This window comes from Anas platyrhynchos, chromosome 1, assembly GCF_047663525.1.
Source record: "Anas platyrhynchos isolate ZD024472 breed Pekin duck chromosome 1, IASCAAS_PekinDuck_T2T, whole genome shotgun sequence".
Lineage (NCBI taxonomy): Eukaryota > Metazoa > Chordata > Aves > Anseriformes > Anatidae > Anas > Anas platyrhynchos.
The window spans coordinates 8,048,580-8,074,544 of NC_092587.1; the positions used below are offsets into that span (position 1 = coordinate 8,048,580).

General features: G+C 39.7%; 1 protein-coding gene across 6 annotated transcripts in view; it reads right to left on the reverse strand.

The window, feature by feature from the left end:
* Positions 1 to 25,252, reverse strand: part of GRM3 (glutamate metabotropic receptor 3) — a 106,324-nt gene extending 81,072 nt beyond the window's left edge. For 3 of the 6 annotated variants that reach the window (XM_027460182.3, XM_072026042.1, XM_072026003.1), the window contains exons 1-2: positions 24,498 to 25,252; positions 19,653 to 19,708 (exon numbers count right to left, since the gene is read on the reverse strand). The gene's annotated coding sequence lies outside the window, so the exon portion shown is untranslated. The remainder of the gene's footprint in view (positions 1 to 19,652; positions 19,709 to 24,497) is intronic. The other 3 variants (XM_072025937.1, XM_072025975.1, XM_072025916.1) reach the window with 1 other exon arrangement.
* Between the last annotated feature and the right edge of the window lie 713 nt (positions 25,253 to 25,965).

Genomic DNA, 25,965 nt, shown 5'->3' on the forward strand with positions numbered 1-25,965 from the left:
GCAACAATTAATTCCCGTATCTGTAATTTGTTTATCTTCTTCTATAGAGTCTTAGAACAAGCCTCAGGAGAGAGATATAAATGATGAATGCAGGTTAATAACACGGGAGTCTGAGGAAAATTGCATTACGATGGCACAGCAATAATGGGTATAAAAACAACTGAAGCATGTGGTGAAGCCCCTGCTATATCATAATATTTTCACTGGTAATATACATCGTAGTTTGTGCTAAAAATCTGCAACTTAGAAGTACTAAAAGATCTCCAAACTGCTACTAAGAAGAAAGACGGTTAGGCAAATTATTCCCAGTTGTTACAACAGGTGAAAAATATAAGCAAAATGGGTGAATATAATTCCATTTAATTTTAATCATGCAAAGAACTGTAACCTGTATGCCACCTGGGCTCCTTCTCTCATCAGTGCAGAGAAGCAGGGACCTTAGGGGAAAGAGATTTACCTCTCCCAGCAAAAGTATTTAAAATTAGAATAGCTGAAGATCCTGCCTCTCCCCTAACTGGAGAAGTCTAATTTCATGTAGGTAAGATATCTAACCCTACCAACAGCTACACTTTGGAGCTTCCTCCTTCTTTGAGACATTTTTTAAAAATTGGCCTAAGATCACCATGGCATGACTAGGATTATTACAGTTATTTGTGGTTTCTGGTATTGTGAAATGCAGATGAGACCATTTTTATTTGTTTAATGGAGGCAGATGATAGAATTTTCTAGATGCACTATAAAGTTTCTGACAGATGTGAGATGTTGGAAACAGGTTGACACAGTTATATCAGCTGCTCAAAATGCTCAGGCTGTTCAAATACCTATAGATCACATTTGTAAACATTGTGTGTACCTGCATGAGCCTAAGGGGAAGTTACCTGTGTGAGCTAATATCACATAGGGGTTTGAGAATAGCTGACACAAATCTTCCAGCAGGCAAACAAACGGGAGAAACCTTGCCATTTCATGATCAGTTTATCATTCTGCTTTAATATGTCAAAAAGAACTGAAAAGAAGTGAAGTGGGAAGTGGTCATGTCAATATAAAAAGGGAGGTCTGCTTCATTTTGTCCATCAAGCCAACAGAATAAGAGCTGAACATCATCTTTGGAGCATAAACTAGACAAGGGCATCCCATCCAGCAGTCACAAACCAGAATACCTTCTGTGTCAAGTGTTGTGGAGATGTAGGGTTTGTTATCATCATTGGATATGTTTCTACTAAAATACTTTAGCACATATAGTGTTAATGTTGTATTTGGGAAAGACAGCATAAAGGTGAATTGGGTAAATTCTTGGGTGAGAGGTGCTTTCCTAGGAAATCGAAAAATCTCCCTTTAATGAGCTTGCATGATATAAATGAAGGCACTGTAAAAACACCTAATCGAAGAAAAATTCTTAATCCAAATCACTGTCTGCTCTTCTAAAGCCTTAGTTGGAAATCTGAAACTTTGCTTGGAACACTGCTTTTCTTTCTTGCTTTCTTGCTAATTCTCAACAACAGTAAGATTACAATTTTCAGCCAGCAGTCTGAATCCACCTAGGTATGAGACCTGATTTCCTAACATTCATGCTTTTCTACTTTTATGAAAAAAGCAACCCTAAAGCCAATAAACTTACAGCAGACTCTGCATCCACAGTGGTCAATAGGAATGGTTTAGTAAAGATAAAAAAGTGACAATGACTGGTATAAATGTAACATTTCTTAGCACAAGAGAAAAAGGATCAAGATTCCCATGGCCTTTTTTTGACTTAGATGGAAACACCCTGGTTGATGGAGGACCACCTACACTTATGTCAAGAAAGACTGAAAAGCAAAGAGGCTCGATGACAACAGGCTGACACTGTCATTGCCCAAAGAAAGTAGCACAGAAAGTGCTGAACTGAAGTCAGACTTGCTAAATTGATCACTGGGAATTCGAGATTTAGACTGTGGCCTAAATCTCTAACCTGGTGCATGAGTCACGGCTCTTTGCTCTGAGAAGTGGGAGACCTGAAATCCTATCATTAGCCCTGATGACAGGGAAAAGTAGCTTGGGGCTGGTGAGGGACAGGTAAAGAGGGGAAAGTGCTGATTGTCTTTTTCATTTATTGCAACAATAAATATAGCAGAAGCCTTTACAAATTGCTAGCCGTCTGTTTTTAGATTACCACAGCACCCATTTTAGCATAATGTAAATTTTGGGGCATTTTATTATACAGCAAGATGACTGGCCCATTGAAGGAGTTTTGTTAGATTTGCTACAGCAATGTCAGATATGACATTGCCAGCCAAGTATTAAAAATATGAGCACATTAAAGGTATTGAGAATTCTGATTGATCCAGTGCTCTATGCAGATAAGCCTGCAAAGTGCATTTTCTTTTACCTGACTTGGGTTTGCTCAGTGGAATAACAGTCTGTGAGCTAAAAATAGCCTGTCAACAGCAAACAACAGCCAGCTTTCTGCAAGGCATTGTCTGTACTCCGCACTCGCTTTGCAGATTGAACTGCTGTTCGTTTTTGTGGCAGGTCTGTGCAAGGAATTTTTGTAAAATATCCAATAGAGAGTTAACAGGTGGATAGGAGATCAAAGGTTGTCTGCTCTGCTTAATATCCGTGGCATTTCTCAACTCACACAACAGATCCAAACCAAGCCAAATCATCTAGGAAAAAAAAAAAAAAAAGGGAAAAAGAAAAGAAAAACAGTGATCATTCAGATAAAACCTATGATCTGTGGGAACAATTAGGCAAAATCCATATCTTTGAGTAAATCACGGATGGGAGCATTGAAACCACAGAGCTCAGATATATGGTACATATAAAACTTTACAAAATGACAGTCTTTGACACCATCTTAATAATGTTTAGCTGCTTGTTCATCTGTATATTGTGAAAAATATGACCTTAATTCTTTCAATTCATTACACTTGACTTTTTAAATATATTGGTAAAATCCCTAATGTTCTTCAGACTTGATTTGGTTGAATGTGACATATTAGTCAAAGACAAGTGTCCAGTATCAAAGAAAGTCTAGCCTGATATTCACACATTATTTTAAACACAACTTGATTATTAGAAATGAATAATTTTTAGACACAAGTTCTGTACTTGTAGTCATCCATTGACAGTCAGGATTTGTTTTGAAACTATGTTAACTTTAGACTAGAGCAGTTTAGGAACTGTTTGCACCTAGTAATATATGAGTCATGACGAGAGCTGTTTCATTGTTCTGTAAGTATTTTTGATGGATTTAAGCAGTAAATATGCAGCCTGATGAGACATTAACATTTCATCTATGGAACCAGCTTCTTTGGTCTATATAAATACATCTATGACCACAAGACAGTTAGCATTGGTGGATTTGAGAATTCGAAGGATACAAAAGCATAAGTTGGTCTGCTTTCCTGCTGTTTGTAGTGCTCTAACTTAAAAGTGATTCAGTGAAAATCAGCAGAGATCCCTCAAGTTTATGCTGGAGAGACATTTTCAGTTGTAAAGATATTAACAAAAATGAATGCTCTGAAACACAGCAGGAATCTGCTAATACTAAATTCCAATTTTTGTAATGTAGTTGCAGAGAAGGAAAATTAAATCATCAAACCGACCAGTGCAACAGCATCATCCCTGAAAGTTGGTACTGGGGACCAGTACTACCAAGGCAGGGCTATGTGCAGTCCCCGTGCAGGTCCAGTGGTGCCTGTACTGTAAATTGTTGTCTGCCCTCTTATTATAGATGTTGATTGAAAGGTGTGTGTGTACATGTATTACAGTCTCTTGATACAAGCACAGAACATCGGTTAAAGTAGTTAAAAGGGGGAAAAGTCCACCACAAACTTGAACCCTAAAATACAGCTACAACCCAGTCCACAAGGACTGAAAAATTGTACATCCTCTTGATGTTCAGCAGGGAATTCACTTGCAGTTGTTGCTAATACCTGGTTATGTCACCCAAAGTCAGAAGGGCCATCTTGAAATAATCAGTGGTAGAACTTGAATATGTGAAAAAACAAACCATATTAACCCAAACCCAAGGAAGTGATTCTATTTTTGACTGTGGTGAAGACGCATTTAGCAGATGATATATGTTATAATGCCCCAGTCCTGATCCTGCTGATAACTTTGTCTTTGTGGGTTTAAAGTCAGCTGGCTTAGTTAGAGGAGAAAATCAAGTGGGCGGTGAAATCTCTGCAAGATTATGGTACATGGGAATCTCCAAGAAGCCTTGACAGTCTCCAGAAAGACTTCTGCTAGCTCTAGATGAGCCAACCTTAGAATGAGAGACACTGAGAAATGCAGCAGAGGAGGAATAATAAAAGGTAGCTTTGAGAAGAAAAAAGGGGCACACAAGGGAAATCATAAGAATCTACTCCTGGGGTCTGTAAGACCCAGATTCATGCTGTTTTATGCAGAAGGGGCAAAGTATAGCCTTTTATCAGTGAGCTTCAAATGTATGACAGTTTTTAACAGAGAAGACAGCAAAGGCTAAAGAAAGAAAAGAAAGAACTCAACCCACCAGTCGCTGAATTTAAACTAAACTAAACTCTGGTGAACCCTGTCAGGGCATCTGTGTTCAAAAATGAAAACAAGAGTCCTGAGGTCTCAGGATCTCCTGACTCAAGGAGAAAGAACAGGTATTTATGATCCTGCAAACGCCTCTACGTGAAAACCTGGAGTCTCACAGAAGTCATTTTCTGACAACATCACTTGGAAGGAAGTGTATTTGCTTTAATTTGTGCAGTGCAACCTCCTCCACACTCAAATCACAGAAGCTCTGAGCCTAATTCAGCTTTATGAACAGGAAACAATGTTTTAGTTTAAGAATGTTAAGTTTTTGGCTTAGTAAATCACTAGTTCAGTCCTTATTATAACTAAGATGAAAGTTATCACATATGCGTGGTATGTAAACTGAGAAGAGAATTCACATTTGCATACTTTAATATTGGACCAGAGTGTTGACAGCATGAGATTATTGGAAGAATAATTTAGTATTTTCAGAAATTTTTGAAATGATAATCTTTCAAATTAACAAGATCAAGATGAATAGTGTGCCTAGGCTTGAATACTTGCCAGGTTTTCTAATTTTTTTTATTTATTTTTTTTTGCCTCACTTCAACACAGTTTTAATTTGTCATTCCTGAAGATTATGAATATGTAGTTCAGAGACCTACTGATTTTAAAGGCATACAGGCCATAATGATCTTCCAGCTTGATTGCTTGCATAAGCCAAGCAAAAAGACTTATCTGGATTAATACCCACTCCAAATCTAACAGTTTATCACTAAGAATTTAAGAACTGTTGGACTAAGTTAAAGCAAAGGTCCCTGAAGCCCATGTCTGATAGTATTCAGCCTCTGACAGAGGTAATGAGTGTACGCTTAGGGAAGCACAGGTGTAACAATGGACATATAGAGTGATCCTTTTAGTAACATCCATGATGTTTTAAGAAACATACAATATCTGTTTAGAAGGTTCAGGTGGCGGAAAATCCCCATGACCTTATGTATTGGGTTAATGTGGCAAGTTTTGGTAATGGGGGGCTGCAGGGGTGACCTCTGTGAGAAGAACCCAGAAGCTGCCCCATGTCAGATCAGAGCCAGCTCCAGACAGCTCCAAAAGGGACCTGCTGCTGGCCAGAGCTGAGCCAGTGAGCAATGCTGGCTGAGCCTTTGGGAAAAAAGATTTAAGAAAGGGAATAAAGCTGCTGTGCGACAGCAGCTGGGAGAGAGGAGTGAGAACCAGCCCTGCAGCCCCCCAGGTCAGTGTAGCAGGAGAGCAGGAGGTTCTTCCAGGCACGGTGCAAAAGTTCTCCTGCGGCTTGTGGAGAGGTCCCTGGTGGAGCAGGCTGTCCCCCTGCAGCCCATGGGTCCCACATGGAGAAGATCTCCATGCTGCAGCCCATGGAGGAGCCCCCGGTGGAGCAGGTGGATGTGGCCTGGAAGAGGCTGCAGCCCATGGAGAGCCCCCACAGGAGCAGACCCCAGGCCAGAGCTGCAGCCTGTGGAGAGGAGCCCAGGCAGGAGCAGGGGGTCTGGGGGGAGCTGCCTCCCACCGTGGGGGATCCATGTTGGAGCAGTTTGCTTCTGGGGGATGGATGGACCCTGTAGTACGGAGCCACACTTGGAGCAGATCTTGAAGAGCTGCTGCCTGTGGGCAGCCCCCGCAGGCTTAGTTCAGGAAGGATGGCATCCCGTGGGAGGGATCCCATGTGGAGAAGGGGCAGAGAGGGACTGTGAAAGGAGACGAAGTGTTAGGGACTGACCACAGTTCCCATTGCCCATTCCCCTGCACTACTTGGGGGGAGAACATAGAAGAGCGTGGATGTGGGGAAGGTGTTTTTAGTTTGCTTTTATTTTCTCAGTGCTCTAATCTGTTAGCAGTAGGCAATAAATTATTTTAATCTACCTATACTGAGTCTGTCTGTTTTATCTATGACAATAACTGTTGAGTGATCTCCCTGTCTTTTATCCCCTCCCCCCCCCCCCCTTTTTTTTTTTCTTCCCTTTTCATTGTATTTTCTCCCCCTTTCCTTTTTAGAAGGGGGAACTAGAGAGCAATTGTGGAGTTCAGCTGTCCAGCTGGGCCAAACCAACACACCTTCATTAATCTGTTGCTTACACATGTGGTAAAAGTTCAATCTCAGTGGAAAAGCAAACTCAGAATTCTGGGAGGTAAAACTCCTTTTGCAGGATAAACATCATCAAATACTGAAGACAATTTCTTAGGGTATTAGACACACTTTGCCTTCCTCCTATGGAGGATCTTGCATTGCAGAGAGATTTGCTTTTTGGAAGAGATACAGAGCTGTCTTCTGTGGAAATAAATGAGGGAGGACAACCTAACAAAGACCAGAGAGAAAACAGCAGCACCAAGTTTTCCTCTCTCGCTGACGTGGCAATTTGTACAAGATCAGTTACAGAGCAGGGTCTGACCAAAGTTTCAGTTAAGCAAGAGACATGGATAAAACTGAGGCTGGTCTGCAAGAATCCTACAAAAGACATTTAGGTGAGATTCTTTTAGCCACACAGCCACATTATATGTACCTATATCTGATCTGCTTACAGTCTTGTCTTCTTATAGTAGATGCCCGTAGTAGGTCAGTTGAATTACTCCTTAAAAATATAATTTTCCTTCTTCTCATGAAATATGATTTCCTAAAGATGTGGACCTCCACACTATGACTGTCTCTTCACACTGTATCTGCTGAAATAAATCCCATACTGAGATGTTTCTTTTCTTTGATTTGAACAAAGAATGAGATTATGCAGTGAAGTGACTAAAAGAAGTCCTGATGCCTGGATAGCCACAAAAGTGAAGGCTAAGTGCAATAAATTACTACATATATTTTATTTCTCTTGTTCTCTCATTTTCTCTTTCTCATTATCTTCTTTTTTCCTCACAAATTTGAAAACCTGATGAAAGAGGAGGCAGTGGAAAGAAACTGCTTCTTCTTCCAGATATCTGAGTAGAACTCAAGGCAGTTTTGGTCTTTATGAGGTTTGTAAAGCAAATTAAATATTACCTTCATTGTTGGTATTAATCACAAGCATAAGGATTAAAAATAAATACATGTATCTGTTTTGAAGTGGAAAGGACCACTTGACTTCTTAGAAAAACTTTTAATGTGATATAGGTCTGAAGTATCTGAGATGAAATGCAACTATTTGTTTAACTGCTAGGAATTCATAGGAATACTGAATGATGTGAAGTTCAGACCTAAAGGCAAAATAATTAGCATAGTTGTGCAATCAGCTGAGCCTTTACAGTCACTCTCCACACACTTGCCTGGGCTGGAGTCACACATGACCCCAAGGGCTCAGGGCACAAGGTTCCCAGCACTACAGACAGTGGGAAGCTTGTGGGCAAAACAAGGAGACAACTGCCTACGTGCCAGGCACAGATCCAGATCATATTGTACTCTCTACAGGCCTAAATATCCCCCAGCACAGTGTAGTTTTACTCCAGAGGAATGTATCTGAGCTGAGAAAATAAGCCTGTTTTGTAGTTTCAGGTATTCTTTTCTGGATGTCACTCTGAAAGTTGACATGGATGCAAGGAACTAGAGAGAAGCATCTCCTGAAGATGATGGAGATTGGATAGAACTGGGTAAGCAATCTGTCCATAGACTGGAGGCTACTACAAAATTTGTGATAGGCAAGTGCTTTGGAAACATCTGAAGGATGTCAGTAATCTGTATGCCTGGATTCTACAATGAAATAAGAGGATTAGACAGAGGAAGAGTTTCAGGCCCTAAAGCATTGCTGGCCCTATCAACCAGCAATGAGTACCACAGGTATGGAAAAATCTGCACATATGCTTGTCCATCAAGCAGGCAAGGGTCATTCCCTTCCTCTCAGCAGTAAGAAAATGACACAGATACCAGATGGATGCTGAACATGAGCCAGAAGAGTACTCTAGAGCTCTTAGGGAAGAGATGCCCACCAGCCTGAGGTTTAGCTGAAGCTGCCTCCAAGTATTACAGGATCACAGAGTGGTTGAGGTTGGAAGGGACATCTGGAGGTCATCTTGTCCAACCCCAGCTCAGGCATGGCCACGTAGAAGAGGTTATCTGAGGACCAAGGCCAAGCTTTAGTGAAGAACAATGAACAAGGAAGATGAAGTGTTACTAGTAACTGTACACTCAAGAAAGGATGTGAGCTGATTGTTTTTCTTTTCAGTAATCAATTTAGGAAGCACAGTGACTGTTAAATCATCTGAGTCAATCTGAGGGATTTAACCACATTTCTTCTTATACTGATCATAGCAGAAAAGTCCATTCATAGAGAAAAGATTATCAGAGAAAAATAGATGTTTCTGTCATTCTCAAGACCTTTTTTTATCACTCCCTTTTCACCAGCAATAGCTTTTTACTACCTTTCAATTTTCTTTTCAAGTACCATTATTTCTTTCAACAAACATTGAGTCCTTTACTCTAATAAAATCTAAATATTTTCCTTAATGAGCATAAGAGAAAACAATGAATCATGCTAATCATTAGTTGGAACCATCACACAGCTAGAATTCAGTACCATCTAAAAAGCACTTAATGCACAGGCTGAAGTTCATCATCTCATGATGCACACAAGATTATTTGGTTTTACAGCTACCAAATTCTTTTCTCTTTCAGAAAGGACTAAGCTACCCATGATTGTGCCAACAAACAGAGAAAAGCCAGAGAATCAAGTGCTTTCTTTTGGAACACTTATTCTTACGACACACTGCACTAATTCACAAGTGGTCTAAAATGTGTCTTGGTCTCATATTTTTATTTCTTATACTAAAAAACATAACAGAGTATCCCTGCAATTGGTGATAAAGAAAAACAAACAAACAAACAAAAAACAACTGAAAACCACACTTAGGACTACATTGTTCCATAAGCATTATTTTGAGTCTTTTCAGGATCCAGTGACAATGAATGTTTCATGACTTAGTGGCTGATTCAGCTGACTGGAAATTCAAAATGAGAAGTTTTCCAGTTTCAGAAAACTGCCTGAAACTCTCCATTTTCCAGATCATATTATCAGTTTCAGTTTCATCGCAGATGTGGCCAGAAGAGATTGTAGCTAAGCTGCATCAGGTTCAGGAGGTGAGAAATTAATAGGGATGAAAGGATAACTTTGACTGCAGTCATTAACTAAGAAGCAATTAACTTTAACTGTAAAAATAAACATTATGGGTAGACGTTATGGAAAACTTTCTGATCATAAACATAATGTGACACTAGGACATTTTGCCTGAACAAGTTTTAGAGTCTTCTCCACCAGAAGTTTTCCAGAAAATATTCATCAATCTTCTGCCAGAAATAACACGCTACTCTACTTTGGGGCAGGAGATAGATGGAATGATTTTCTGTTGTCTCTTCCGACCTTATTTCTGTTGCTCAACCCCGATATTTCCCATATTTACAAGCTGTCTCTATCCTTGGATCTATAATAGCGCAGTTACATTGATTTACACCACTTGTGGGATTGGGATAACATGTTGGTGACTCATGTTCTCACGGCATCAATTCCTCAGCAGCTTCCCACTGGTGATGACCAAGGTCAAGAGTCAGAGTGCAGTATCCAATCCCAATTAAACAAGCTAGTGAGCATGTATGAAGGTAACACTATTGCAAGGATTTTGCTGCTAATTCCTCCCTACTGCTTGTGTAAGCGTATGGAAAGCAAGTAGGCTGACATTTGAAAACTTGAAACTGCAGATCTTATTGATCTCTTGAAGCTATTAAATGATTGAAATGCAGTACACCTGACAAATTGAACAGCATTGCCAGTTGGTGTAACGTGGAGCAGCTGCATTTGTTGCTAATTTATCACAGTCTAGGATTTGACCCACTGAATCCTGAATTAAATTTTTATATGTTCGTGAACTATTTATACTGCATAACAAATCAATATTTTTTTATTGTTCACCTGATTTAGGATGAATAAAAGGAATATCTCATGAATATCTCAGTATTCTCCAGGGTCAATGCAGAGGGGACTTAACAGATGAAAGATACAGTAGACTTTGAATAGAAGAAAAATTCCAGGGTAGGAAAGAAAGAGTGTAATTTAGGCTAAATATCTTTTCTGTCAATGTTATGAATAATGCATATTTTACAAACTGACGACAAAACATAATGTCTTTTCAGAAGAAGACATATAATTCTATATCTCTCTTTAAGAAAGAGTTTTTTTAATTTTGAAAAATCTCCTCTTTCTGATTTTCTTTGCATTTTGTATGAGCCATAAAACCTCCAAGGAGTTATTTGAATTTCAATACTGTCTCACACTTTTATTAAAATATACTCTAACCCTGCTTCAATAATTATCATGAAGATAGGGCCCTTATTTCTAACAACTAAAATCTCTCAGTAATTTCAGAATTTCCTTAAGTATACTTTTGATTAAATAATTACTGGGTAGCAGTATTAACAATTTATTCATGACAGAGAACATATCAAAATTCCTTACTTATGTTTTTGCAGTTTATGTATTTGCCAATATGTTTTATGAGTATTTATTACAAGACGCTGCCTTGAGTTAATAATATAAAATACCTACTAGTTTCATAATCATCACTGCAGTGCAGAAAGCGTTAGAGTTACAGTAGTTCTGCATTGACGACGTCAATAGATTTACTGCATTCATTTCCTTATGCAAATATTCCAATAACATGCATTACTTTAGGATCTAATATAGTGTATTGCCTACACATGAGAGTATCAAACCTTATGCAGGCTAGACTTTAAAGTTGAGAGTGCAAGTTGTGTTGTTCCTTTATTTCTTGTTTGTCTGCCCTCCTAATATTAGAGTTCATTTAACGTTGGATTTTGTAGACACGTACACTTCTGCACAGTTCTTATAGTAAGAGGTAGGGATGGCTAATGGGCTTTACATAACAGACTAGATTGTTATCTATACTGAAGGTAATGCAGGATGCTGCTGCTTCTAGAGGAGAGCAGGGGCTGAATAAACACTCATAATGAGTTTGTGTGCAAATTAAGCAGACTAGGCATGTGTTGTATGCATACATGCATGCTCTGCCTCTTTATGACAGAGCATGCTTCTCTCCAACAGAATGGCCTTGCTTGCTTAGGGGGATAGATGTTTGCCATATGGAGTGTTCTTGTGTAAGATCCTGGAGCAGGAATCCTGGATGATGTTCAGGTCACCTACAGAAGAAGGAGGTTGATCCTTCTGATCTTTCTTTTCTATTACCCAAACAAGGACCAATTTTACTTAGATCTTATCTAACTTATGTCTTGGCTAACTTGTTTTTAAGCACCTTTGGAGATGGGAACTCTGTAGACACCCCATCAATTTATTCTGTTATTTCACTCTCCTTACCATTAAAAGTTTTTCCTGAGGCATAGTCTTCTGTGTGACAACAGCGGCCTGTGACTTACAGGTGATAAATCCATTTTTCCACACCTCTAAGTCTTTTTCTTGCAATTCTCTGGACTCTGTCTCTGTTCTTTATATTTCTTCTTGAAACAAAATGCTCAAAAATGGGCACCATATTCCAAATGTATCCCTAACATTCATGAGTAAAGAATAATGTTTACATTCCAAATCTTACAGACAATATTCCTGTTTATTCATACCAGTAGGAAAATTGTCTTTTCCACAACAATATGATATGGTGTAGAGTCATTTTCTGCATCTGATATGCTTTATATCCATTTCTACTGAACTGGTACCTGACTTGTTGCTCATCTTCCCCTATTTGCGGTATTACCTACAAAAGTAATTTTAGGATGAGTCTACCTTTCTTCAGAATTTATTTTGTGAATTTGACTCTGGCAATCCTGAAGTGTAGCTGATCTGAAAATAAAACACACCAACATTCTTTTATTGAACTTGGAAGACATGATAAGCAAGTCAGGTACTGATAGTTCTATGTATCTGGCAAATGGCCAATTACACATCAAAATAATGTAAAAATAATACAAAATAGTAATCAGCTCCCAGCAATCAATTTTAGAACAATTCCTTTGGGTCAGGTGCAATCAGGAGCACTTTCATAGGACAACAGATAGAACTATACATAATTTTGCAGAAGTATTTTAATTAAACATGGAGAGTAGATGGAATCAATACAGATGGAGAATGCATTCACGTTAATCTTATTGAGTTTAAATTTTATTTTAGGAAAAGATCAGTACAGAGAGTTCCAATCACATCTTGAATTCCTTCTGCTACTGCTGTCATGGAAGTTTTGCTTGAGAAAGGACTATAGGATTCAAGACCTGCATTTCAAGCAAATTCCTTTGTTAATAAGTAATGTAGGTGAATTAATACATGCAAAAGAATTTTGGCAGGGATAATAATGGAAACAAATAGAAAAAAAATATTAAATGGATTAACACATTTAATCGGTCTTAGGTTGTCTAATGAACAATTAGCCTAGTATTTAATCCCCCTTGATCCATTTATTTTTATAGCTTTTACTCTACAAAGATAAACATGGATGATTTCAAATGTGCTTTTGTTTTTGAAACTACTGGTATTAGTATTACACTGTAATCATTGGCATGGAAACCACATTATAAATGGGAATGGAAAAAAATGGGACATGCTAGAGCACCTTTTACTTGGAGCTTTAAAAATGTGGTGCAAAAAAACTTGCAGCACTACGAAATAGGACTGAGATGGCTACTACTGATTAAATACAGATGACTTTTCACACAGAAGCTGTTTCATAAGGCCTCAGGAACACGCTTGACTATCAGTAAATGGCATTATGATGCCAGGTTCTGCTGACCATGATCAATCTTAGGTACTTAATTAAAATGATCCAAGTTCATAAGACAACATATCAAACAAGTCTTTGGGATTGCTAAATGCTGAAGCCATGTATTTTCAGTTGAGGGAGAGCATCAAGCTGCATCCTACTGGTTCTCTGAATGTACCCCTCTGTGTCTTTGTATCCCAGACTGTAATAAGTTCTCTCTTACAAGGAGAGCAACCTTCCCCTTCACTCAGTGCACCCATGCAGTGTTTATTTAGCATGCCAAGCATGACTAGGTTAGACAGAGGGTGGAGGAAAAGGACTACTCTTGTGCATAAGAGTAGCTTTACTCTGATACAATCACACCAGTTAGACATTCAGAGCAGCTGCTTACCTGTTCAATGGGAACTCAAGGTTTGGAAACTAACAGCCAGGAACTAATGAGATGGAGTGAACGTGTTTTAATTTACTGAGGTATATTAAAACATCATGTTTATTAGTTTGAAGGCTAGAGGGGACATTTTTGTTGTAACGTTAAGTTGCTCCATGAATTGCTGCAGATACTTGAGTGAATGCTTATTTTTTTTAACTCCTTTTTTTCTTCCCTTCCCCCCCCCTTTCTGAGTTGTTGTTGTTGTTTATTTATTTTTATTTTTTATTTTTATTTTTATTTTTATTTATTTTTATTTTTTTTATTTTTGGTGGTAGTTATAGCTACTCTCATATACATGAACCTAACAGTTGCAAAGGGTTCTCTAAGGAGCCTTTGGGGCAAATACCTGTGGCAGTTCCATCTGTGATGTTTTTTGTGTCCTGACTGTTTTGGGATATGTTCTAGGTTGGCCAGGGTAAATTTTGAGTCTTAAAAACAGAAAAAAAATTAAACAAAAGAGGTAGAAAGTGTGCCTAGGGGGCATGAGGTTCTGGATTCTTGCCTAATGCCACACTCATCAGACTTAATGTAGATGAACTCTATGTGGGTTTGCCAGGAGCAAAGTCAAACTTCTCATGCGAGACTTTGTGATGCATTGCTCCATAGTCATGGTCCTGAAAGCATGAACATCTTCTGCCTTTTCATGTGTCTATAGCTGGAATACCCAAACAAACACTGAACCTGTATTTGTATCCATTATTCATCTCAGCATTCATTGGTATTTCTGATGCTTGGAGCTGGCTTGGCTGCTTCTCTGGCACAAACGTCTGCAAAGACATCCCTGCATAATCACTAAACCTCTCCTTGGGTTTCTGCAGTACAAAGTCCCTGATGACCATGAAACCTAGAGGTTTCAGGCTGCCAGGGATCTAGTCTCTGACGTGTGGACAATCATCTGATAGATGCAGATTGTGATCGTGATTTTCACTTTATGCTAAGTACGCTAAATACCATTAGTGCTAGACAATGCAGTAGTTAAACATCCCTCTGCTTAGTAATGATTGCACCAAAAGAAGCCATCGCCCATATAGATACCTCTGACAAAGACAGAGGACCAGGTGGTTCAAACTGTCTAAGTTTTCTTCTGAAATGTAAATATAGTTGTGAGGGCTGGCAATTGCTGGGTTGGAGTTACCTGTGTTTGTCAACTAGAGATGACCAGAAGCAGTCAAGAAAAAATGTAGGAAATTGGAAGATGACAGAACAAAAATATCACTATAACCTGAGAGATTTGGAGAGCTCTTTGGACTAAATGTGGGCTGGGATAGGGCTTGGAGCACAGAACAAATAAATGACACAGAGGATTTCTTTGAGGAAGGTTCTGTCCATGACAAGTGAAGTCAAGTCATTCACCAGATATACTCATCTTTTGGGTATGGATCCAAATGGGCAACTGGAAAAGGTCCAAAGAAAAACAACAAGAATAACAAGATTCTTAAAAAAAGTACACAACAAAAACAAACAAACAAACCAAACCAAAACAAAAAAACAGTTATTTCATTGAGTCAAGAGGGTAAAACTGAGAGGGGAAATGTATAAATGACATTTTAAAAGCCAAGCCCCAAACACTTTTCTATGTAAAAAGCTGGGGTGGAAGGGAAAGCACTAAACTTCTTCCAATTTCCATGGCAGACAGGACAAGAGTGTCAGACTCAGTTGCAAAAAGAGGGATTTAGTTAAATTTTAGAGACTTTCTGTTCATAACAACAGTGAAGCACTGGCATGTGCTATTGCAGAAGGCTGTGAAATCTCTCTTGTTGTAGATTTGAAGGGAAAGGTTTAACAAATATCAGTTAGGAAAGACTTAGAGTTAGTTTATACTGTCTTTGAAGGATGAGATGGAATAGATGAAGTCCCTACCAATGTTATAATCTGTGGAACTATAAACATAAAATTTTCCTCTGTTCAGGAAAATGGAACATTATGTACAAGTCCTTGAAAATGAAGAAGCTTACATCAAAAAGACCTTTTTCTATCCATTTCTACTCTAATGGATACTGCACCAGTTCAGGGTGGGTTCTAATTGGGACCTTATGCCCTTGCCAGGAAATCGTAGGGACTAAGAAACTCCATTATTCTTTGCAGCTGCTCCCTGGACATTGATTTAAGGTATCTGAGTCTAAAAGGAGCTATTTGTCTGTTTCCTTCCTTAAAACTGATGAATGTGAAATGGGCAGATTGAAAGGAGTTTGGGGAGTCTTGGCTCTACTTCTTTACCTACTGCCCGAAATACCAAGATTAGTGACATTTTAAGGAGCAGAAATGTTTCCCACACATAAGGCATTACTGGGTCACACCACTGCCCACTGCTATGTCTGGATGCCACAAATCACATTTCACCCTTTGGTCAAGAAATCTGTGCTTCAAGTCATTCCCTAGTTCCCAGGAGGTGGCGTTAGTTCCAGACTAGATTCTGCTTCCTTTCATCCTAATGAATAATGCCACTAGGAATGTGTTTATCTGAGCTCGATACCCAAGTCACTAAATCTTCACCTCTGAGATTTATCCTGGGTATCTGCTTCTGGGAAAAATCTTCGTCAGGTTGACTATCATTGAGAAATTAATAGTTTTCAAAAATCTTGAAAATGCTGATAAAATAATGAAAAGAAATCAATTTTCCCTACTCATCAGAGGGCTCTAATGCTGGTGATGTGTCTGATATTTCAAATAACCTTTCAAATAGTCTCTGAATCTGCTGAAGTAAAGACACCTTTCCCACATTTTCCTTCTCTGCCTTTCACAAATGATGGTTCTTTTAACATCCTTCTCTCCACTTTGTTTGCTTAGAGGATCAAAGCTTTTTTATTTATTTCTTTTTCCTCCAAACAGTTTCTGGAGTGTTAAAAAGCACCACCAGTATACTGAGTTTACATTACAAACAAGTTAAAATTCCCAGTCTGTCAGAGCTTTTCTCCTAGGATACCAAGGAAAGCAAAGTTCAGTTAAACTGCACAATTAATCTGCAATCACTTCTGAGTGAAAAAGAAAAGGTTTTTTAAAGCAGGGCTGTTCTCTTCTTGGAGATTTAAAGTCCACTTCAGTAAGAAAAATTATTATTCCCTGAAAGTTATCTTGCTTTATTTGTATTCCAGGAGCTATCCCATTAGATCATCGTCCCTTTTCACTCATAAAATCATCTTAATGAGTCAACTGTGGGATTAGCCATATGTAAATAGATCTTTATTGACAGCCACATTGACAAGCAAATGGATGAAAAAGGGCACGGACTGCATGTTGCTTTTGCGAAAACAGCAGTCACTTTTGTCCTGCCAAGAAGACTTTAAGGCAGACAGCTTATTTTTGGGGTAGAAGTAAAGTGCTCTTCTTCAAGGTAAATATACCCTGTAATAATGGTAAGATAAAGAAGTGACAAGCAGACTTTTGTGTTGATGTACTATTACCATACAGGCAACCACTGCCCTTTTCTCAACTTTTGAGAGCAAAGAGAGCAGCCAGATAACTCAGCCTTGTGCAGCAGTCCCATGTAGGATGGACTTGCACCTTTTTTAGAAAATGCATTGTCTGTTGTTCTTATTGTTGGTCATTGTCATTGTCAGGGCTCTTCTAAAACCCCAATGGCTGCAAGGAAGAAAGTGAGCAAACACAATTAAGAGAACTTGGAGGAATACACTGAAAACAGTAACAGGGTAGATTTGACAAGTGTTTTCTTCCAGTGTTTAGAAAAATATGATAAAAGGATTCCTATAAAACTTTGTAAATTTTCCAGTAAAATGTCATTCTCTGGCAGTATTTTTTGACAAGTATTTGAAAATGAGGAAAACCAGCCCATTATTACTGTCTATGCAAACAATGTGCTGTACAAATCAGTGGTATATGATATTCTTTTCACTCCACTTTGCTAAATTTTATTGCAGTATTATTACACTGATATCAGAGGGTGGTTTTTTTGTTGCTGTTTGTTGGTGTTGTTTTGTTGTTTTTTTTTTTTAACTTTTTAAAAGGAGAAGTTTAGAACACTGGCAAAAAGCATCTGTTTGCAGGTAAAAAGTTTTCATCTGTTGTATACTGAAACATCTGGAATCTTTTACAATGATACAAATTTGGTGGCAGTTGACATACAGTGCAAATGTCTTTTTGATTGACTGAACATTAGTAAAAATGCAATTAAAAGTCTATGACAAAGAGCCAGAAAGTCTATGGCTATTTTCCTAGCTGCTAGTACTAATTACTCAAATAAATACAAAATGTCACCAAAAGTTATAAAGAGGTAGGGCTTTTTTTCTTCTTTACTGCCTCATCATAGCAGAACCAATTATGTTTTTGTATAAAATATGAAATTTTAAATATTCTTACAGATAAAGATATTTTTTTGGCATTCCTTAAACATGTAAGCAGATGCAAGCAACCCAACTATGTTAACACCTCAGAACTGAACTCTCTATATTTTACTGCACAATATCTTTTTTTTTTTTTTCTCTGCTTCCATCATTTTGTCTGTTTATCCATCTTCTTTTCTCAAAAAAATAAAAAATAAATGTAGAAGCAGTGAGAAGAAAAAAAAAATCTGAGTTCTGGAGACATCCCCAGCAATTACTTTTCTTTTTTTTTTTTTTTTTTTTTCTCCTTTAAATCAGATCTCTTTGGTTGTGTGATCCTAACAGCGGGACAACCAATTTCTACTAAGCTTAACTATATATTTAACTCACAGTTATGGATATGTGACATTCATATACTATCAGAGCACTTTCTTCTCATGCTTTTCTAATAATTTCATTCACTGGTTGCTGCAACCACCCTGAATGAAATTAATCATAACAATATAAATATATAATAATAATAAAATTACATAGAAATTGCAAGGCAGGGAGTACCAGATCAGTAAACAGCTGAGCCAAAATTCCCTTATAAAACATACATGTAGAAATGTTCATTCAAGCTCCACTGCAAGTCTCCCATCAGGTGGACACGGCCCATACAAGCTGGAGGCAGTATGTGGTGTAAGGAGCCCTAATGACAACTCCATTATATAAAAGAGATGGCAACCATCCCAGCACTGTGAGTTGAATATTGAAAGGATTAGGAGCTGCTGTGTGTACCCCACACATATTAGTCAAGGACAGCAAGGCCAGTGCTGATCTAGGAACCTCTCAGGGCATCCACTAGCTTTACATAAGGTTGTATTCCTCACCAGAGAAGAGGAGTGTACCTGGCTCACAGTGTCTTTTCTTCCCACAGCAGAAGATTGGAGGTTACCCAACAGCTCCTGCATCATCTAATACCTGCTGTTAGTTAGGTATTGGTGGAGCAGGGAGCTACACTTGAATTACTCCTGACAAAAGCCACAGGTGGGTAAAAAAAATCAGAATATTGAATCTTTTCACCCACCACTAATTAAACAATATTTAAAAATAGACTTGAAACAATTTTATCTCCCAGCCAGTGACGATGTAACTATTGTAAGCAACTTCCAGTAGCAATTTACTTCTGCCAATTAAGCAATTGATTTAGATGCTGAAATAGGGGTTTGTAAGGTTTCCAAGCCCTTTTCAAATGGTGTCCCACACTACACTCCATGGATTGCTTAAGGAGGTAGCCTAAGCTAACTATTCATTTGTATTCTATTCTGTTCATTAGAATAGGATAGTTCATTGAGAACAAACCTGCAAAGATTATCAGGTCCAAATGCCCTTCATCTTTCTTTTCATGCATACCTTAATTTTAACAGACTAATTCTCCTGACACAGTTCTGATCCATGAATTTACTGACTTTGTGGTAACCCAAAGAGCTTTTGACTTCGTTCTCACACAGGTGTGCTTGCTTTGTTTTTCTCTGGACCCTAACTACTTTTTCCTTGACTTCCTAAATGACCTATCAATCTGCTTTTACTTCCTTCGTTTTTATTGCACTGTCTCTGGATTTTACCCAGAGCCTGTACAAGACTACAGGTTTCCCCTCCCTCTTCTCAAGGGTATCCTGATTTGTTTACGTGTGTTCACCTATGGTCACTGTATGTTGATACCTTGTAACACTACTTGGTTAACATGGACTTTAAAATTCTTTTACCTTTCTCCTCTCCACCTAGCTTCTTTATCTTCGTTCTCTCTTATGACTTCAAATTACTGTGGAAAAAAAATAAATCAGTTTTACATTTTCTCTGCTAGCTTGCCCTACCATCTCCAATGCTGCTCCCTAGTTTAGTCAATATGCCTGAATGCAACCCTTTTCCTTACAAAATTTTGCAGTTATTGGTTCCACAACACATGCAATATTTTAGTGCTTCTATGTCACCGTCACCTGCTTTTACATCTCCTCAGCCCACGACTGACTTACTAGTCCATTTACTTTTCTCTCAGCTTGAATAGTCATCTGAGTGTCTTTATTGCTCTTTCTTTCCTTTCATATCAAGCTATTTTGTTCTTTTTATTTTCTCCCATTTTGTCTCCTACAGCTCTTTCCATTTTCCTGAAACATACATGTATTTTTGGTCTTCATGACTCTATTCTTCTCTATTCACCTTTCTAATGGAGCATTTCAGAGTCTAAGAGCATCCACCAAAAGTCTTCCCCAAGTTCCCACTTCATCTATGAAGTGTTCATAATCCATTCTCTCTGTACACTCTGTCCCCTATGCATATTTGATATAGTTTAAACACATGGTCATCATCCTGTATTCCTTTGGATTCCTTTGAAAATGACTTTCAAGTTCAAGGTCATCAGTACCATCAAGGTCAAGCCACATGCTAGATCTAAAGTGCTCTGAGGGAATGCTGCCTCTGTAATTGAGGTTAAAAACATGCATGTGGACAAGTTGGGTCTTAGAAGGTTTGGAAAAGCTGCCACACTGCTGCATAGATTTTTGATACAACCTATTGATTTACGCAAGGAGCCCATAAGTTCTTACAGAAGCAGTACAATCCCTAACTACATAAATGTTCCCATAATCTCAACAGAGCTATGAACAATAGCATGATAATAGTTCCAGCTACATCATTTTGAATTTGAGAGGGCCAATATGAGATGAAAGCAATATAGTTCTACAGCCTTTATTTTTGTGTAATTTGGTAAAGCTCTAGTAAATTCTCTTCTCTTTGACTTTAATAGGTTCATTGCGATTTACCCCCATATGAAAATTTGCTGCATTGCTTTAGAAACACAGCTAGGTAGTATATTTCTTGGAGTATGTTGTTAAAAATGAACACCCCTGAAACAAAACACTGGAGAACTTCGTTGGACAATAGATAAGCCAGAAAATTCATTTAGGTTACCCACTGGATTCTGGGTTTACTTGAAAAAAGGGACAAATTACACTAATCCATAACAGTTAAGCCACATCTAACAAAGAACTGTAGTTTTGTCTCAGTGGAAATATCTGACAATTGTACTGAGGCTGTTCCCAGGCATCATTATACTCAGGAGAAATTCATGTTTTTTTTGTCATTTTACTCCTACTACTAAGATCAAACTCATGATTTTCAAGCCAATTTGTATTTTCATAAAAGGAAATATGTGCCAAATTTTTCTTCCAGTTTAGGGCTAGATTATCACAGTGAAAGTTGGCTTAATGTTCATAGTCAGAGACAGTGACTGTCAGAGATGTAGGAAGATGACACCAGCTGAATACTACGCTCCTTTCCTTCCATCTTTGAAGCATGTGTTCATCACCGTCGGGCTCTGGAGATCCAGTGCAGGGTGCAGGGACAGAATGGCATCACCCTTCTGCTCACCCTCGTCTCTTGCTGTTTTGCAAATATAGGGGTTAAAAGTACAAACTTATTCTGTGCAATAAAGTGGAGAGTGAGAAGATACTCATCTCTAACCTAGACTAAGTTCTATATTGCTTAAGACCAGCTGTCAGTTTTATATCAACAAGCAGAAAGAAAAGCTGGTCAATATTGCATGATCATCTTCACGAGAGCTTATGTAGCTTACTGTGGTTACACATATTCACACTCTAACTATAATGCTCTCTGATCCTAGAGTGTGTCAAACACCTCTGTGTTCTGTGGCATTCTAAGAGTGATAGTATGCCTAGCATTTTATCATCTTGAAAAATTCATACAAATTGATCAATAACTACAGTACAAGTTGTAAGAAATGAGCAGCAGAAATCCTGACAAACATTTTACAGGGCTTGGGAAACAGCTTTCTAAAACTGAACAGAGTGAAGTCCTTTCTACAGGATACTAATGGCAAGTTCAGCATCCTCTTAGGGAGAATCTTGTGCCCCATGAAACCTTTAGGCTTGATTCTCAAATCACACTGCTAAACCTGGCTCTACACCTGGCTCTACATTTAGCCCACCAAATTCAAAGGAAAAAATGCAGATTGACCGCAGCATAAGTGAGAACTGGGTCACTCAGGTCTTACACCATTCTACATGGGACTCTGTGAGAGGCTCAGGATAGTTTACTTTCTGTTGGACACTTCAGTGTCAGAAGTGTATTTGCACGGAACATCTGTAGAGCTCTTCATTTAAATGCTGGCATGCCTTCTTACACCTTTTTCATTTCCATATTCAGCTCTACTTAAGTAATCACTGAATTGAATTATGCTACTATTTCTAGTGCATTTCTTTTCTTCTGCATTTCCACCTTAATTAACTATTTTTTTTCCTTTCTTTTCTGTTAAGTATAAAAAACATTAAGTGAATCCAGAGAGATATTTTACCCGCATCTCGTTTTACATTCACTCCTTAAATGATAAAATTAGAATCCTACTCTTAGACGAGGTGTCAACATTTGCCTAACTTTATTCATAGAAGCTTATAAGTAGGTCACCAGCACAAGTCACCCAGACAAAGATCAATTGCAATTACAGAAGTGTCTTAGCTCTGGGATGAAATTCTCATTTTAGTGTACTTGATAGCCATGCAATTTTGTCTAATTTACAGAACAGTAAAGCAACTGGTAGATTTTCAATGTTAAAGCACTTTTCATTTTATATACATAATGCAAGACTCTAGAAATAGAGAGAGAGCAATGGTGCACAGTGTCATTCTCAAAAGAGAGCAACAAGCAAAAGAGCTACAGAAATTAAAGTATGAATTATTCTAACAGAGGACAAATTAACTTGCATTGTTCCTTAAGTAAGGAACTTCTTTCCTTACTTAATTCCTTATTAAGAAGGATTTGCAAGGATTGTTAATGATTTCACCCAAAGAGTGAACAGAAACATTACAAAAGTACAATCATTCCTTTACCCTAAGTGTGAATAAGGCTGTCTTAAAGTGTATTTTTCCTAGTGTAACTGAGGAAGTTACATTCTCTTGTAATACTTGCATTTATCAATGTAAACAACAGCAGAAGATGTCATGATGATCTAGGTGTATTTGGAGAAAATGAAAAAAGGTCTCCTAAAATATGCAGTTAATCAGGTGGGTTGTGTGCTTTTCAGATTGTTTTCATGCATATTTAATCAACCTGAGGCAAATACTTATGCAAGATAAAATAGGTACCAGTCTGTGTCCCAGGCTGCTCTGTTTCACAGTCTTCCAATATAGATTTTTTTAAAACTTGAATTAATTATTTAAAAAATGCTCAAAAAACATTTTCAGCAGGTGGCATAAACCAAGAAAAAGCCAACAAATTCACAAACTAGCAACAAATCCTTAGCTCAGTTCAATAGTTCAATGCAGTATCAGTAAGATGACTAGATTTTCAATAATTGCTTGTGGTTTTACCCTTTTTAATCAAGATTGCTGAAATACAGGGATATATGCATTAAGCATGGAAGCACTGAAATAACATAGGGGGAAAAGTCTCCCAAATATCCTCCATTACCCAAAACCCTACTTACACACTAGCGTGGAGATACACTTTCTCACACCCACATGTGTATCTCTATAGAAATGTGAGCCTGACACACACACATGGGTGAAACGTATGTAGCCACACACCTACAGGACTACACACAGATAAATATCACCTAGGAATAAACACACATTCCTATGAATCTATACACATATACACCTATATGCACCTAAGCACACACAAGCATAGATATGCACAAACACACATCCAGAGACACGGGAACACAGGCAAGGTGCATACATAAGCACAAACAACTCTAGGAGCACCCACATATACCTGTACAGCTAGATGCATACTCACATGGACAGATAGATATACAAGCACATATGAAGGAGAATTTACATTAGCTCTAAGATCCCTGCTATTTTCTCCTTTCTGTTTGAAGCCTTCCAGTTTTTGGACCCTGGGGTGAGCTGGGTCTCTGGGAGACACCTCTGCAGGAGCAAAGCCCTTCCACTTTCTTTAAGGTTCCCCACCTCTCTCCCAGCAGCAGATCCAGGGAGATAAGCTGGGTACCCAGCACAGCTCTCCCAGCTGCTGGCTCGGCACTTTCCAGCCCAGCTTAAGGAACGGGAGAGGACAGCGTGCTTAAGATCTCTTCCCTTCACCCCCAAAGCCTGCCTCTATGGGAGCAGGTACCTCTGGGCAACATCTGGACACGGCTGCTTTGCCCGGGGCCAGCCAGCCCCCTTTATGGCCACCTCCCCCCATCCAGCTGTGGAGCACCGGGGTCCCCCTGCACCCTACCTCCCCTCCACAGGAGTGACAGCCTGAGCCCCCCGGCACCACCCTCTCCTGGCCCCTGGCTCCCATCAGCAAACCTCTTTGTAAAACGCTGCTCTAAACTTTTTTTTTTTTTTTTTTTGTTCCCGTGGCTGCACAGCCTGCAGTCCTCCAGGCAGAGGCAGGATGCAGGGTGTAGGTTGCAGGGACCCGGGATGCAGGGACCTGGGATGCAAGGTGAGGGATGTGAAGACTGGGATGTGGGATGCAGGGATGGATGTGAGGACCGGGATGCAGAGATCCGAGATGTGGGATGCAGGGATCAGGATGTGGGATGCAGGGTCCAGGACGTGGGCTAACAGTGCCCAGCTCCTTACCGTGCCGTGAAGGTAGGTCCCGGCGAGGGTCTCCAGCTGCTCTCGGGCATCGCGGGCCTCCTGATGTGCTCGTTAAACATCCACCGGGGAGTCTCACCCCCCAAACTTGCGTGAGCTGCTTCCTCTGGGAACAGTCACGGTCTCTCCCCCCCACTTTGGATCGGATCCCGATGGAAACTCATCAAGGCCTCCTAAGCGGTCGGGGGTAAGGCTGGGAGGGAGGAGGAGGAGAGAGGGACAACGGGAGGGAGACACTGCGATCACCAAGTAATCGTCCCCTTCCCTTCCCCTCTCCTCTGGAGCACCCGCTTCCCGTTCCTCCGAGCAACTTTGCCTCTCCTTGGCCAGGCAGCGCCCGGTACCAGCGCTGCTAATTGGGGTCCCCTTTTGCAGCCTGGCATCTTTCTAGATCTCCTCTCCTTCCCGGGCAAAGGGGATTGGCGCAAAGCTTTAAATTAGGAGGCGACCTAGAGTTGCAAAGACAAGGAGGGAGAGCCGGCTGGCGTTCGCAGGCTGCCTCTCCCGGTACTCGGGGCGTGCGGTAGCTCTGCGGAGGGGCTGCCTGAGGCTTATTCCTACCATTTATTCATTCACTGCGTTCCTACGTCTAACTTGGGAGCTGCCTATTGCTCCTGGCACGGCCGGGAGCGGGGCTGTGGCAGGGAGCCCTCGGAAGGGGACCCGCCGCCGTCCCCATGCTGCGGGGCTGTTTAACGGCACGGGCAGAAGAGCAGTGGGGTCCCGGGGGGGGACACGGAGGAGGTAAAGGGGGGGAGAAAAGACACGGGGACGCTGCTGTCGCCTGGCAACCCTGCATCCCTGCCCCGAGCATCCTTCCCTCAGCCGCCTGATTGGACGTGGCCGGGGGGTGCCGCCCCTCCGAGGATGCTGCGCCCCAGCACTGCGCCTTGGCGCATCCTCAAAAAGCCGGGAGCGGGCAGGGGACCGCGAGCAGAAGCGAGAGCCGAGGCAGCCCAGGGTGCCGTGTCGCCGTCCTCTGCCTCCCCTCTTCCAGCTTTGCTTCTGCTCTACATCTCCTAGAAAAAGAATAATCTGTATGCATATAGACCCAAATATACAAACATTTCTGTTTATAGATAGATAAGGAAACATATATCCTACATATTCTACCTGCATTATCTATATTCTCTACATTATCCCTCTATATTCTCTCTCTATTTCTAATGCTCCCATAAGGGAAGACAAAAGAGAAATTGTTCCTGGAGAAAGAGCACTCCAGAGTGCAGCAAAGCTGGATGCAAAAGGAAAAAAAAAAATAGAAAAAAAAAAGAAAACTATGTTTTGTGGTATATGTGTTTGAAAACCAAAGGTTTGCATCACCCAAAATGTTAACGGGAGGTCGTGGTCCTAATTCTCTCCTAAAGAGAGAATTAAACACCATGAGGTGAGTGTAACATCAGGGAGGGTGGATGGATTGACTTGCTGCATGGGGCACTCACCGCTGGAA